This window comes from Leptonychotes weddellii, chromosome 1 (assembly GCF_054177405.1).
Source record: "Leptonychotes weddellii isolate Sample4059 chromosome 1, ASM5417740v2, whole genome shotgun sequence".
In the NCBI taxonomy this organism is placed as follows: Eukaryota; Metazoa; Chordata; class Mammalia; order Carnivora; family Phocidae; genus Leptonychotes; species Leptonychotes weddellii.
The window spans coordinates 191,294,716-191,310,060 of NC_138369.1; the positions used below are offsets into that span (position 1 = coordinate 191,294,716).

At 52.3% G+C, this 15,345-nt stretch overlaps 1 protein-coding gene and 1 long non-coding RNA gene across 7 annotated transcripts in view; one reads left to right on the forward strand and one right to left on the reverse strand.

Annotated features, from left to right (window-relative positions):
• LOC145716626 (uncharacterized) overlaps positions 1-7,244 on the forward strand; it is a 46,666-nt gene extending 39,422 nt beyond the window's left edge. For 4 of the 6 annotated variants that reach the window (XR_014139447.1, XR_014139451.1, XR_014139450.1 and 1 more), the window contains 2 exons: positions 2,239-2,393; positions 5,093-6,700. This is a non-coding gene — a long non-coding RNA (uncharacterized LOC145716626). Of the gene's footprint in view, positions 1-2,238; positions 2,394-5,092; positions 6,701-7,103 lie in introns of those variants that run through there. The other 2 variants (XR_014139452.1, XR_014139454.1) reach the window with 2 other exon arrangements.
• Positions 1-15,345, reverse strand: part of POFUT2 (protein O-fucosyltransferase 2) — a 345,437-nt gene that overhangs the window by 245,653 nt on the left and 84,439 nt on the right. The window lies entirely within an intron of this gene.

Here is a 15,345-nt window from a genome sequence, read left to right on the forward strand (position 1 = left end):
TGCTCTGTGGGACTGGGACCTCTGCAGGGTTCCTCGGGTGACTGCAGGTGGCCGTGTGTCTGCAGCGTTGGTCCCAGCGGTCAGCTGGGGTTCATAGTTCTTGTCAGCATCTTGCACATCTTGTCTGAGGAGGCTTCCTGAGAGACATGGTGGGCACCTGCCTGGGGCTGACCCGGGCTCTGTCTCTCTGCGTGGACTCACAGCTGGATGGTCTCAGCCATGGAATCGGCGTCCTGCAGAGTCTTTCGAGCCGACAGCCCCCGAAGGCGTGGACCCCACGCAGCGACTCTTCTGCTTCCACCTGACCCATCATGGTGGTCCCAGAGCCTGCTGAGACTCTCAGGGACGCCCTGAAGGGCCCACATCACTCGATGGCAGGGGTGTCACATAAAGGTGGGCACCCAGCTCTCCACTGCCCTGTTTCCAGTGCAGGCTGATGTGGGCCTTTTCTCTCTTCTCTGTTTGTTGGGATTAGCCTGAGCAGTGTCTGTCTTTGTGTGCCCGCTGGTATGTGTGATTAATGCAGGTTTAATTTCTTCCTTTTTCCCCTCCCATTTTCTTGGGCTTATTTTGTCTCCTTGTACTGACTTACTGAGGTGGGCATTCATTGATTCCCCCCACCCCGTTTTCTGAAAGCGTGAGCATGAGCGTGAGCTGCACGTTTACCACAGGGGCGCTGCCTTACCTGTGTGCACACTTCCCTATGTAAGCTCTCTTGCCTTTAAGTATTTTCTAGTTTCTACCGTGATTATTTCCTTTTATCTGTGGACAACTTAGAGGAATACTGCCCAACTTCCAACATAGAGACTTTTCTGTTGCCCTCTGGCTGTTAGTCCCAGGGTGCGTGGCGCTGCGGGTGGCCGTGGGCTCTGCCCGACCAGCCCTGGGGCGCATCCGCTCGGGGCGGAGGCTTCCGTGTGTCCGTGGCGCTGCTCCCTGCTGTCCGTCAGCTGCTGTCCTCTACTGCCCCCGTGACCACAGCCTTCTCCGTCTTTGCCCACTCCCCGTCGCACTCCTGCTGAGACTTCACTGTCACTGGGCCAAGCTCTCTGCGTCTGCGACTCCATTCGGTCCTCGCACTGCACACGTGGTGCCCATCCTCCGCGTGGCTGTGCAGGACCTGGAGGCCGCACACTCCTGGAGGCACCTGGCCCTGCGGCTAGAGCCAGGCGGCCTCCCAGGGCCCCCTCCTGCCGTCTGCACCCACAGCCCTACGGCCCCCTGGGTGTGCGGCAGCTCCCATCACCCCATTCTGGTTCTTCCTGTTTAGACTGCAGAACCCAGCCCCCCGCGATTCCGGCCCCCCTGGGGCAGCCATGTCCCGGGCATGAGGACCATATCTTAGACCTGTCCTCGCAGGCCTGCTGACACACGTTACATATGAATTAAAGTGAGTCACAGCTGAGATGTGGAGGGGCTTAGAGACTGGTCACTTCTAACCCCTGAGGACCTGCAGCTGGGGCAGGTGGACCCAAGGAGGTTCGTAGTGACTGGACCGAGTCTGCACAGTTAGGGGCCCCTCCAAGTTCAGCGATGCACCTGTCTATACTCGCTGCCAGTCTTCTGGGCGCCCACTCAGGGACCCGCTCATTCTTCCCTGTAGATGCTAGCAGGCAGCTCTGCACTGGAGAAGCCCCACTCTAGACTTTCCCTTCATGTGGATATTGGTTTGTTTTTCTAAAAGAAAATGTTAACATTGCATATTCAGGTTTTGTCAGTATATAAGCATGTTGAAATACTCTCTTTAATGAGTTGTGAGTAGAAAACATTTTTATGCTGAGAGGAAGTGGCATGGAGATGTTTCACATGCCCTGCCTGCAGACATGCATGGCCTGCATCTTCTAAGCCCGGGCAGAAGGGGCAGGGGAGGCCTGCATCCGTGCATTTCTGAGGTCTGTCTGTATGCGTGCATGTGGCATTTTGTCTTACCGAAGATGGTAGGTGCACACTGGGTTTCACCGGACGCCTCATTTCTCAGCATGTGGGTTGGTGCGTGTTTGCATTCGTATGTTGGTGAGCAGAGGTCCGATGGCGAGTGCGTGTGCACCTGCCTCTTGTGACCGTGGGGGTGAAGGTGTGACTCGTTGTTGTGTATCTGCTTTAGAAAAGCATAAGAGTACATTAAAAATGATTTAAGCTTGTATTTAGAAAGAGGACTTTTAATTAACAGCATTTATTATTAGAATTCACATCTGAAGTGTTGAAAAGGCCAAGTAATTGGATCTTTCTGTCACACAGAGTGAAGTCTCTCCAGCTGGGCGTGGCGAGCTTATGGAGTGACTGAAGGAGATGTGCTGAGCGCGCCCATGCTCTCCGGGTCACTCAGCCCTGCCTGCACCCAGGGAACCTCTGCCCAGGGTCCGAGCAAACATAGACACTAAACAAATCTAAAGGTAAGGTAAAAACCTGCAAAAACCTGCTAACACTTGACTGATTAAAAATACCTTTTGGTTGATGTAAACTGATTAATTAAGGCTGTTTGCCTTTTCAAGTGTGTTTTATTAGTAAGTTCCAGCACAGACTGTTTGTTACTGTTAATTCTCTCAGTCTCATGGGGCCCAGACTGCGCGCAGGCCCCACCGCCGCGGCTCCAGGTTGGTGTGGTGCTGCCCCCCAGTGGCCGTGTGGCCCAGAGCCGCCCGGCTTCCTGTCTCCTCCACGCGCCGGGCGTGGAGCTGGACTTGCTGTAAAGCTTTCTACTGTACGTTAGTTCTTTTGAGGTGATTAAAAGAAAATTTACTTAGTATTTAACCGGTGACTATTACATGATTCAGCATCTGCTTTTGAGAGAAGTCGAGGCAAACTGAAGTCCCGGTAAAGTTCGTACTGTGTAAGGTTAATTTATGGCCTGTGGAGTGACTAATTCAAGGAAGTCCTGTTGTGGGGAAGAAGCGTGAGGACGGTCGGCAGAGGGCTGCTTGATGCACCTGCGCCCGTTCACCCATTCTGCAGAGGCTGACAAGTGCCCGGGGTCTTGGGCAACCACAGAAGGAGCAGGGGCGGAGCTCACGGTGGGGAGAGGGGTGCCCACCATCTCCGGGGAGTGTAGGCGCGCCCACATCTGCCCGCCGTTTCCCAGTCTGTACGTGTCAGGAACCTAAGGACATCAGCTCCCAGGGAGACCCTTAAAGGAGGGTTTGCTCGATCTTTAACCGATGCCCCCCCCGCCCCCCCGCTTCTAGTGCAGGAGCCCTGAGAGTATGGAAAGGGTGAAATGAAGGTCACCTAGCTTTGCCGTGCCGGTGGGGTGGGGTTTCCTTCAGCCCCGGCTCTTCTGTTAGCTGGATTAGTGGTATGAAACCAGTGTCTCTGTAACTCGAGTGTATTCAAAGGTAGTGAGTGGCGCAGAGCCGGCCGAGTGTGCAAGAAGCACTGTCCGTTCGCGTCACTGGTGCCATGCGGTCTGTGACTACCTGCATCTCGTGCCGTGGCCGTGAGCCCCTGTGTTCGCTTGCCTTGTATGTGAAATGGCAAGTATTTTTATCCCACGCAAGCGTGCACTGGGGAAGTGAATTCTCTATAATCCTTTGTAGAAATAAATTCTCCTTAAAGGCATACAAACAATAATGAGGTCCGAAGCACATGCCTAGAGAGCAGAATTAAAGGCCTAGCCATTACCGACAGACGCAGCAACAGCGAGAACGACCTCTCCTTCCACGGGTTCTCCCGCAGTAGATGTTCTAGCTGCAGAGTAGAAACTTTGTATTTCTTTCATAAAATGAAAGCTAATTTTGGCAACAAATAGTCTGATGTGTGATAACTTTCCTTTTTCAGGGTGGGTTGGAAAAGAAAAGCACGAAAGCTAAAGCTTTTGGCTGAGACGAGTCTTTGCTGGGGAGCACGCCCCCCTCCCCCGCCCCGACACCGCGCTCTGCCCTGTTGGTTCTCTAGAGCCCCTCTGGGCCCTGGCGGCAGCCCTGCAGCATCCTGCTTCACGTTTAGTTCACACATGCTCACTGCTGTTGCCTTCCTTAAAGAGATGAAGTTGTTTCTGGTGTCTTTAGATTTTATTCATTTATTTATTTGACACAGAGAGAGAGAGAGAGAGACAGAGCACAAGCAGGGTGATCGGCAGGGAGAGGGAGAAGCAGGCCTCCCGCAGAGCAGGGAGCCCGATGCGGGGCTCGATCCCAGGACCCCGGGGTCATGACCTGAGCTGAAGGCAGACGCTTAACGACTGAGCCACCCAGGCGTCCTGTATCTTGTGTCTTAACACGTGAGAATGTCTGCTGTGGTTGGGCAGCTGGGGGTTGCTCCTGAGTGGTCCTCTCCACAACATGCAGTTGGCCTTGTCCAGGCTGTGGGAGTGTCTCTTCTGCTCCGTATCACTGATTTCTTCTGTCCTTTAAGGGCTTACCTGATTAGGACGGTTCCACCTGGGACTCAAAGTCAGCTGATTGGGGACCTTATTTTGTCTTGGAAAATCCTTTCACCTTTGCTTTATGTTGCATTGTATTCATCAGATTCATAGCTCCACCCTCTGTCAAGGGGGGGATTATACGGGGTGTAGACACCAGAGGGTGGGGTGCCAGTTCCACACAGACTGGGAAAAGAATTTGCTACACGGGTACCTGATGGGGCGGGTACCTGACCAAGTAGCGTCCCTGACGGGGGCGCGTCCCTGACGGAGTAGTGTCCCTGACCGGGGCCGGTCCCTGACAGGGACGCTTAGTTGACAGAGGCCTGGCTTTGTTTCCAGAGTCTATAATACATAAAGATTCCCACAAGTCAATAAGGACAAGACAGTGCAGTGGAATTAGGTGCAAAACACTCGCACAGTTTTTTCACAGAAGATGCAATCTGCGTGGCTAATAAACGTGTCAAATGTGCTCATTCATTTGGCAAGCGTGGGCAGCCTCCCAGAGGCCAGAGCCCATCAGCCTATGATGGACACGTGAAGGTGAGGATTAAGTTGGCATCTTTGTCCTCAAGGCCCGCCTGGTGCCTGCGGGCAGCATGCCAGAGAGCTGAGCCCAGGCCTGTAGGTGGCAGCTTGTGTACCCCGAAAGGCTGGGCAGAGGCCTCCCCTGCAGGTGGCCAGGTGGAGTCTGAGTCTGAGTCTGAAGCAAAGAATGGCTTTTGCCTCTTTCAGGAGTTGGAAACCAAGCAAGCAGAAACAGAATATGCAACAGCGACTGTATGTGGGCACAGAGACTGAAATATCTGCCATCTGGCTCTTCACAGAAAGGTTTGCAGACTTGCTGGAAGGGGTGAGCTTGCTGCATGGGGGCCCTGCCCGGGCTTCCTTGTCTGGGCTCCACTTCTGCCGGCACTCATCGGCCCCAGGAAGACTGCACCGTGGCCGTGTCTTCAGACACGGTGCCTCGGCCAGGATGTGTGTGAGCCAGAGAGCGGGGCCACCTGTCCTCAGTGCCTCGCCATGCCCCGGCTCCAACGCTTAGCTCACAGAGACGCTCCTGACGGTGTGCCTGGGTCCTGGGACCCTTGCGCCATAAAAAGGCAAAGAAGTGCAGGTGACCTACAGGAAGCAGTGACTTAGGGGAAAAGACCAAATGGGACCAACTAGGAAAAGTGGCTCCGAGGAGGCAAAATGCTGGGACGCAGAAGCTAGCGAAACCCGACTCACAGTGGGGCCGTAGGGCAGTGGCTGAGACCAGAAGGGCTGTTTTGTTAGGTTGGAAGAGGCATGGCGCGCTGAGCATGACGTGAGTCTGCTCGATCGACGAAGACACCGGTGATGGTGCAGGTGACAGCGGGGGCAGGATTTGGGGGCCTTGGGTGACGCCCCCACTCCACTGCCATCCCCTCACATTCCGCAGGGGTCCTGGGAGCAGCGTGCTCCCCTCCAAGATGCCTCGACGTTCAAGACCAGCAGCCGTAGTGGACTAGGTGGGGGCAGGATGGGGTTGGGGGACATCTGCCCACACACAGCAGGCCATGCATGACAGTCTTGCCACTGTCCATCCCGCAGCTGCCCCTGATACGGGCTGGTGCCCAGCAGGGCAGTAAGACCGGCCCGTCCCAGCAGCTGGTGGACGGGGTGGGCGAGGCAGAACCGCCAGGAGGCACAGGGCCCACGGGACTCTCGGGGGCTCTGCAGTGCCTCCTGCTGGTCCCTGCCCTGGCGCCTGCTCCCACGTGTGAGCAGGTTCTCCAGGCTCCGGGTGTTCTGCATAAGGCGGGCACCTCTCTCTCCTCAGCCCAAGCTGCGGCACAGAGAATCCCAGTCAAAGCTACAGGCAACCCAGTCTCAGGGGAAGGGATGTAGGAAGGTGCGACTAGATGGGGTCAGTGTTTGCAGCAACGAGTCCCAGAGCTCTGGGGTCTGTTGGTCTAGGAGTTGTAGTTTATGGAACCCACAGCAGTGTTAGAGACCGATCTGCATCGCACCCTGGACTCACTTCGTTTAGCCAACAAACGTGCAGGCAGATGCTGACCGAGGCCCTCGGGATGATGGTGGGACAGGATAGATGGCCCCCGTGGAGATGACACCTGGTGGGAGCAGACGGTGTTGGGGAGGGACACCCGAGAGAGGGGTGACAGCCCCCCAGGGGGGTGGCATCTGAGTGCGGAGCCAGCGGGGGGCCAGTGCACCACAGTGAGGCGCGGCCCTCCCCTGGCTTCTTTTCTCCAGACCCCTTGGGCAGCAGCAGGCCGGCAGGCGCAGACGAGGCAGCCACCCTCTGGGGCTGCAGGAGCTGCTCGATGGGGTGGAGCAGGGAGTCGTGATTCTGGACTGTTTTCCATCCGAAAAATGGAAAAATCTGAGTAAAACTTGGTTTAAACAGTATCAAGTTCGAAAAATTTCTAAAAAGCGCTTGTATTCCCAGTTTTTATGTGCTGTGGATTTAAGTTTCCAAATGGACCAAAAAAATACATCATTAACTGCAAAAGTATGGCTCGAAAAGATGGAAGTTCAATTGCCTGCACATTATTGGGTGGAAAACCATAGACCCCTGTAGTGGTTCAAAGTTAGTTGGCAATTTTCTTCTCACTGTTGTGTGCTCTGGGCGTGACTGATAGGAAATTGTGGATCCAGGTACTTAACAGTGATACATATGTAAAAGAGCCTGGCGGAGATTCATTTGTAGATGCAGGAAGGTCTGGTACTCTCCCGTGATTTCCTTCTGTTTTCTGCGAAGGCTTTCCCAGTGCGGGCCTTGTAGAAGAACCAGCACCCTGTGGGCGGCTGCCGCTCTGTGGAGGGAAGGCGAGTTGATGGGCTCTGGGCCCCGTGCCAGCCCCGCTTCCATGTGGAGGTTCTGGTAGGTGCCGGGCGCCCCCAGTGCAGCCCTGCGCAGAAACCCGGGCTCCGCAGGCCTCCCTCCTGGTTCTGGGATCTGGGGGCTGGAGCTCGGGTGTGCCCTGGCAGGGGAGGATGGAGGGCGGCTTCCCTTCTGGGCGCCTCAGGAGGGGGGCAGGGGTCTCGCGCTCACTGCAGAGCTGCTTCGGAGGGCCTGGGATGGGGGATGGAACCGACTCTGGAAAGGTACAGTGTTGTTTCCCTAGGGCAGTGGGCACGGGGTGGGGCGCTGCTGAGCAGGGGTGCGGTGGGGGCGACTCCAGCAGCCCCGTGGTGTGGGTGTGCTGAGGGTCTGTGACTGCGTGGGGGGTGTGTGTGGGGGGAGTAGAGGGGTGGGAGAGGGTAGGAGTGTGGAGGGGCAGGGCCGGGCCTGGGTGGATGCCTGTCCAGCAGGGGCGAGGCAAGACCTGTGTTTTATTTCAGTTTTTATCCAAGTGGTGCCTTCATAGGCAGGTCACCTAATTTAGGCTTTTGCTGAAAATCAGTCATCTGTGGCCTTCACCTTTCTCTGAGGCAGTGCTGATGTTTTTAAAAAGTTGTGTATATTTGTATTTCTGGGTTGGCCGGTGTTAGGACCTGCTCCCTGTGACAGAGACGCAGCGCAAGGGACTCCCCAGGCAGGGCTGGAATGAGGTCCTAGCTGTCTAGGCCCAACTCTGCTCTGTGCGTGGCCTGTCACACGTGAGTTCACCCGCTGGGGGGGCCTGGGACAGAGACGCTGCGACAAAGGGTGTGTGTATGCCGTTTCTCGAGGAGGTTCCCAGAAGCTTCCACGTGACACTTCTGTGTTCATCCCGGTGGACACAACCAGTCGGGGGGGCTGGGAATGTCTTTCTTGGTGGCTGGCCACGTGGGTGCTCTGCCTCATGGAGGACGGGAGGAGTGGGTGTTGGGGTGAAGATGGCAGTCCCTGCCGTACTTTAGTTTCTAAGTAATAACTACGCTGGTTTGTGATTTATATATTTTAGACGTTATCTGTTATGTTCAGTTCAGATAGCAGCAGCTTGAGTTCACTTCACACTTTTTTGGCCTTTCCTTCTTGTGTTGTTTAGGAGTGCTTTTGGCTGAAAGTCCCAGAACACGTGACCTACAGTGTCTTCAACTAGTGGGGATTTATTCATTTATTTCATAGTAAGGAATGCAAAGGTAGGTTTTTGCTAGAGTTGGTTGAGAGCACAACCATGTCAGAGGTCTGGGTCCGTGTCTCAGCGGTTCTCCTAACCTTTCCCTCATGGTTGTGGTGTGGTTGCTGCAGTTCCAGCCATCGCATCTGTATTCAAGCAGGAATAACTGGAAAGGGTCGGGCATGTCTGTCCTGTTCATCAGGGCATTCCAGAAGCCTCCATCATACTTTCATTTGTATCTCATTGTCTAGGACTGTCACGTGGCCAGCTGTCGTCACAAGGGACGCTTGAGAACACGAGGGTCTGACTCGTGTCGCACCCCGGTAAAGGCGAGGAGCACGAGGCCAGGCAGCCGAGCTCTTCTGCTGGTTACCTTACTCTTTCCCCTGGAGCTCGGGCGGTCTCCCGGCGGCCCGCCGTGTCAGGCCGCGTGCAGACAACTGCCCTGCTCGTCACCTCCTTCTCACTCTGCTGCTCAGCTTCTGGCAGGTCTGGTTGTCTCCCTCTTTCCTTCTTGCACATAATCAATGCAGGAGACTTCATTTTCTGTTCTGTAACCATGGGTCAGTGGTGTTTCTATCATTACAGTGAGTGAATGTTCGTTGCAGAGCCAAGTAAAACGTGTATGACCATACTTCCTTCTCGCCGTCCCCCGTGCCCTCCCTGCACACAGGAAAACGTTAGAATGACTCCTCTCTTAGCTCGCTCCACGCATGGTGGGACGCTGAGCCACACTTACTTTATAGTGGGATTGTGCCTTTTCTGTCCCGTGTTTCCTTCTCCCGATGCTCACGTTGGCTGGGCCGGTGGAGCAGAGCGGGGAGGGGCGTGGCCCTCCCCGGCACCGCGCTCGGCCTCCCCGCCCAGTCTCCGTTCTGTGCAGCGGGGGTGGCCACGGTGGCCGCGGGCGCCGACAGGCTAGTCTGGGCGTGGCTGCCGGCCGTGGAGCTTCGTGTTGTTTCCGTGTTGGGAGAGGAACGACGTGCTCGCTTTACTCTCAGTCTTGTCCGGCTCGTTCATTCTGTTTGTTGGAATACATTCATTCCTTCTTCCTGAAATCTGTGTATTTTTTCTTTTATCTTAATAGAGACCGTGATTTTTGTGTTCTTAAGCTGGATTTATTGAGGGATGATTTACATACAAAAAACCCCACCTCTTTTAAGTGTTCAGTTTGGTATGTTCTGACAAGTGTGTATAGTGAGTACACCCCCCACTGCAGTCAAGACGTGGAGCCCCCTGTTCCTCCCTCCTGCCCACCCGGGGGTCTTGTTCCTTCATGGCCCCAGCGCGGCTGGTCTGATGGTGGCATCCCGGGACACTGTTTCCGTGTGACAGGATGCAGAGCGCGCTCCGCGTCCCACGGTCTCCGGGGCCCCTTGCACGGGCAACTCAACACCAGGTGGTGCTGTGGGATCGCTCCAGGACCCCGAGCCGCCGAGCCTCCGCTACTGAGAGAAAACTTCATTTTCTTCTCAGGAATCCAGTTTCCCATGCATTTCCTCTGTGAACCCAGACGCCGGTTTCCTTCAGAGAAGTGTCTGTTTACTGGCTTTGTTTGAACCATTTTAAAGAACCCATGAGGTAGGGGTATGGAACATTTATAACTGATTTGGTTCAGTGAGTGATATGATTTGTAAATTAAATTTTATCAATTTATAAATTTAACAATAATTAATTGAGTCTGTGGAGGGGCCTTCACTGTGTTGTGGAATTGGAAGATACAATTTCATACATCTGTTCCAGTGTTTTAAAAATTATTACTTGGCCTATAGCATTTATTGTAACATAATTTTATGATTCTATTATTTTAGAATAGTTAAGATAAAATGCAAAAAATAAGTATCCTATACCACCAAGTTCTGAATGTGTGGTGTTAAAATCCAACAGAGTAAATTTTGAAGGTCTGATTGGCTTTCTCTGGTGACCCCTAACCCGGCCGCCTGCAGCGTAGCGGGCAGAAAGGAGCCCCGGGGAGCCACACAGATGAGAGACGGTCATGGGCAGGAGGGAGCGGGACGAGGACGTGATCCCGGGAAAACTCGGGTTAGTTGGACAAGGTCACTCTCCTTCAGGGGACCGTGGGGTCTGCCAGACAGAGGACCTCGCTCATGCCGAGCAGGTGACTCCTGACGGACGCTGAGCTCCCCTTTCTGGGAGAGGCCATAGGTGTAATTAGGTTAAGTCTCGGTTTGGTGACCTGGAGCTCATGCTAAGCGAGTTCATTTTGGGGCCTGTTGTCTTGTTTTCAATAGTGCTGACAGATTGCCAATTTTAATAAGATAATAAGTTAACCAAAGTTTGTGTGTGTGTGTGTGTTTGATCTTTAGTGAAGATTTGCCATTGTGCACTGAAGGAGTAATGTCAATACTTAAGTTTTAAAATCTCCTTTCTGTGAAACCTTGTCTTGCATCTGCTCGACCTTTACTGGCCAAGTTCAGCCACATTCCCACTCTGGTGTCCTGTCCTTCTGGACCTGCTTGCTCTTCTCTGGCTGTGCAGCAGTGGGGGGCAGGATCCTGGGGGGCTGGCCTGCCCAGGCAACTGCTAGCATCTGTGATGTCATCCGGGGACGAAAAGTCCTGGCTCACATTCTGCCCACAAGGCACAGAATTCTGGAATTCTAGACCAAAGGGACGCTTCAGTGCGTAGAGTTGCCTCTGGGCAGGGCTTGGGGGACACCCAGGGCAGCACCCCGCTCTTCAGGCTCAGGGTGACGGGCCCCCATCCTGCCCACCATGGGCCTCTGGCAGATTGGAGGTGGGAGTGAGTCCTCAAGGGCCATGTGCCCCTGGGTTTGTACAGACAGGACGTGAGGCCTGTGGGCCCGCCTGCACCAGGACCCTGTACTTGGTAGTGGAGGTGCTGACAATACATCTCAGGGTCTTGTAAGACCCCCACCCCCACCTGTTGTAGTTGAACAGCATCTTGATGGAAACTCAACTTCGAGGTCACACTGTCCTTTTGTAGAAGTTGGAAATACTCCATCACTGTTCTCTAGCCTGACTTTATCTCCTTAGTAATTAAATTGTGTTGGTCTAGATTCCCTTAGAATTCTTCCATATCTCAATAGAGACCGTGATTTTTGTGTTCTTAAGCTGGATTTATTGAGGGATGATTTACATACAAAAAACCCCACCTCTTTTAAGTGTTCAGTTTGGTATGTTCTGACAAGTGTGTATAGTGAGTACACCCCCCACTGCAGTCAAGACGTGGAGCCCCCTGTTCCTCCCTCCTGCCCACCCGGGGGTCTTGTTCCTTCATGGCCCCAGCGCGGCTGGTCTGATGGTGGCATCCCGGGACACTGTTTCCGTGTGACAGGATGCAGAGCGCGCTCCGCGTCCCACTATTCATGGATTTCAGTAGTATTGCCAAGAAAAACTTGAGTTTTCTTTGCTTTTTATCACCTTTTCCATGCACGTGGGTGTCTGTCCCAGTGGCTGATTTGGATTTTTATTTCTGGGATTTTTTCTTCCATCATAACGAGTATTTTCTTGGTTTGGGTGTTCCAGTCTTTGGACCCACAGATTGTGTGCCTTTGGCTCTGCAGTCCGTGGATCCAGGCTGTCATGTCTCTAATCCCCTTATAACTGTTTTCTTCTTCTCCATTTACTCTTGTTTGAGTTTTCAGTCAGACCGAACACTTGTGTCCATATTGTACATCCCTTGTCCGTCAACGTTTATGTTGCTTCTTTCATCTACACATATCCAAGTTAAAAACAGCCCGACATCATTTATAAATACATGGAGTTGGCCAGAGGTTTTCTATTCCAGATTGAGTAAAGTCACGTTACCAGTTTTACTTTATATTTCAAAAGGTTTGTGTTTTGTTAATATTCGGTAATAATAAGCATTATTTTAAAGGGTGCTTCAAAAACTCATGTTTAAAGAAATATCTGTTTAAACCATGGCCATCAATTGCATACCCCAGTTTAGTTTCAAATTTATGTTTAGACTTGATCGTTAAGCATTTCTTTCAAACTTTTCTTCGGTGTATAGCAAGAGTTCGGAGCTCTCCCTGGTAGCCCTGGGCCTACTGGATTTGAGTTCCCTGTTGCCAGCATCCATCCATGGGCCACCCGGGCCACCCACGGGCCACCATCTGTGGCTGCTTCCTTAGCTTTAGGTTGCTTTAGGCTTTTGGAGCTAATTTTAGGGCCTTCAATTTAAGTGCCTTTTTTTCTTTTTCCCCTGCCAAGTCCAACATCTGCTATACTTGAGTAATGTAGATTTTGATTTTAATTTAAAATTCCTTGATAGAGTTACCTTAAAAGAAAATGGAAAAAGCTTAATTGAATTTATTATCTTAATTGAGTGGAGGAATTTTGCAAGTAGACATAAACTACACTTATCCCCATCTGTTGATGAACCCATCTTCATATAGGAAATAGAGATGTGTTAATTTAAGGAAATATGTGTATGTTCTTTTGACTTAAAATTGTGAGGAATCGTGGGGCGCCTGGGTGGCTCAGTCGTTGAGCGTCTGCCTTCGGCTCAGGTCATGATCCCAGGGTCCTGGGATTGAGCCCCACATCGGGCTCCCTCCTTGGCGGGAAGCCTGCTTCTCCCTCTCCCACTCCCCCTGCTTGTGTTCCCTCTCTCGCTGTGTCTCTCTCTGTGAAATAAATAAATAAAATCTTTAAAAAAAAAAAGTTAAAAAAAAAGTTGTGAGGAATCGTAACATATAAAACAGTAAAATTGAGCGGTCATGTTTTTGCTTTAACTGGGCAGCACTGTAGAGGAGTGAAGAGCTTGAGCCCCGAGTTCCAAGTGTCCTGGATTCTGAACTGCGTTCTGCCACTTTACCCAGCGTGTGACCTTGGATCAGCTGCTCTGCCCCTGTGGTGGGAGGGCTCCTTTTCATAAAGCGGTGGTGCTGATGATATGATAGCAGCTAGGTGGGCACCGTGTCCTGCACCCTGTCTTCACTTGACTCCCCCCAGAGAGCCTGGGGCGTGTGCCGTCACTGAGGAATCTGAGGCACCACGAGGCTAAGAACTTGCCCAAGGTTCCCTGGCTAGTGGGCCTTTGACCAGAGAGACCTGCTTTGGGCTTTGTGCTGGTTCCCACTGTGCTGTAATCATGGCCACACTGTACAGCTGTATGGGTTGTACACTGCACAACTCCACTCCCAAAGACTTGAGTGACATCCTTGATGGTTGTAAAACAAATGGTGGCCATTTCCAGGCTGCATCTTGTGCAGTCATTTCAGAGGCTGACATTTGGTGAGCTGTAAGTGAGCTGGCCTGCGTGTGGTGTCTGGCAGGTGACAGTTGATCGGTGAACTCATCCTCCACACTCTGCCTTGGTCGCTGCTCCCTCACAAGCTTCCGTCCCATCAGCTGCCAGCAGCGCTGCCCTTCCTGGCTCAGTGCTGGCTTCTCCTGGGCTCTGTCTATACTCCTGACGTGGCGTCTCTCCCACGTGCACCACTGTCGGCCTCGGACCCTGGGTCTGCCCAGCATCTCCTCCTGGGCATCCGCAGTGCCTCTGACTTCAGGCGGCAAACCGGACCCCTGGTTCTGACCCCAGCCGCAGTCTTCCTATCTCTCCAGGCTCTCAGGCCACAAGCCGTGGCCATCCAGTGTCTTCTGTCCTCCTCTGAGCCACCTTTCTGCTGTCCCTTCGCGCGCATCCAGGTTGGTTGTTTCCTGCCTCTGCCGTCACGTGCCCTGAGCCATCGGCGTGTCTGCCCCGGCCCTCGCCCCACATTTGTTCTTCACCGGCGGCTGGAGGCCAGGACTAGGCTAAAACTCCTGGGCAGAAGGACTGCCAGGTCCTTGCACTGGCCCAGGGTCCTCTGCCAGCCCGGCCTCCTGGCCGTTCCTGGGCCGTGCCGGGCGCTACCACAGAGTCTTTGCCTGTGTTTCTCAGACACTCTGTTCCAGGTGCCTCATCCTGGTTCCTCGGTGCCTTCCTGTGTGTGCTTCACTGTTGTCTTCCTCAAGACCCGAAAGCACGCCCCCTGCTGCCCTCCTGCCCCCAGTCACCTTCTGGGGTAACACCCACCCTCCTCTGACATACGAGGCCGTTCGATGGCCTGTCTCTCTTGCCCTCTGTAGAGCAGAATTCCTTCTGTTCCCTGGTGTATCCCCAGCACCAGCTCAATCCTGGCCGTCACTTAGCAGGTGCTCACTCTTAGTTGAATGAATGAATGAATGAATGAATGAATGAATATTTGCTGTTTTTCTTATTAACAGATCATTCTGAGGCACTTTAATATTAAGAGTGCTGCAATTTCCCATGTGTTGATTCTACATAATAATTAATAATGGACTCAATGGAATAAACTTTTTTTTCCCTCTAAGAGAAAAATAGCTTTTAAGAGTTTTTTTCATAAATTAATATTCTAGGAACATTAAATTTTGGAGTCTTTACTCTGAGGACATAGATAAAAATAAAATTAATGAGGTACCAGGAATGTCAGATCCTAAATGGTGTATGGCTATTTATGACATTTCTCCTAGAATTCAGTAGCTATTAACTTGCAAAGATATGGCAGCTGAAGTCAGAGATGGATGTACTTTTAGAGTTGGAGAAAAGATCTTCAAAGTATTTCTTTAAATTATAAACTGTCAGTTTAATCATTGCAGAGACCATTATCTGGTGCACTAAATCATTGCCGTTCTGCTGTGAATTTCTTGATTCTCATGAATGCAGGCATTCTATTTTTATGCTTTTCTTTTTCTTTTTAATTTTATTATGTTAATCACCATACATTACATGATTAGTTTTTGATGTAGTGTTCTACGATTCATTGTTTGTGCATAACACCCAGTGCTCCATGCAGTACGTGCCCTCTTTAATACCCATCACCAGGCTAACCCATCTAACCCATCCTCCCAAGCCCCTCCCCTCTAGAACCCTCAGTTTGTTTTTCAGAGCCCATCATCTCTCATGGTTCATCTCCCCCTCTGATTCCCCCCCTTCATTCTTCCCCTCCTGCTATCTTCTTTTTTT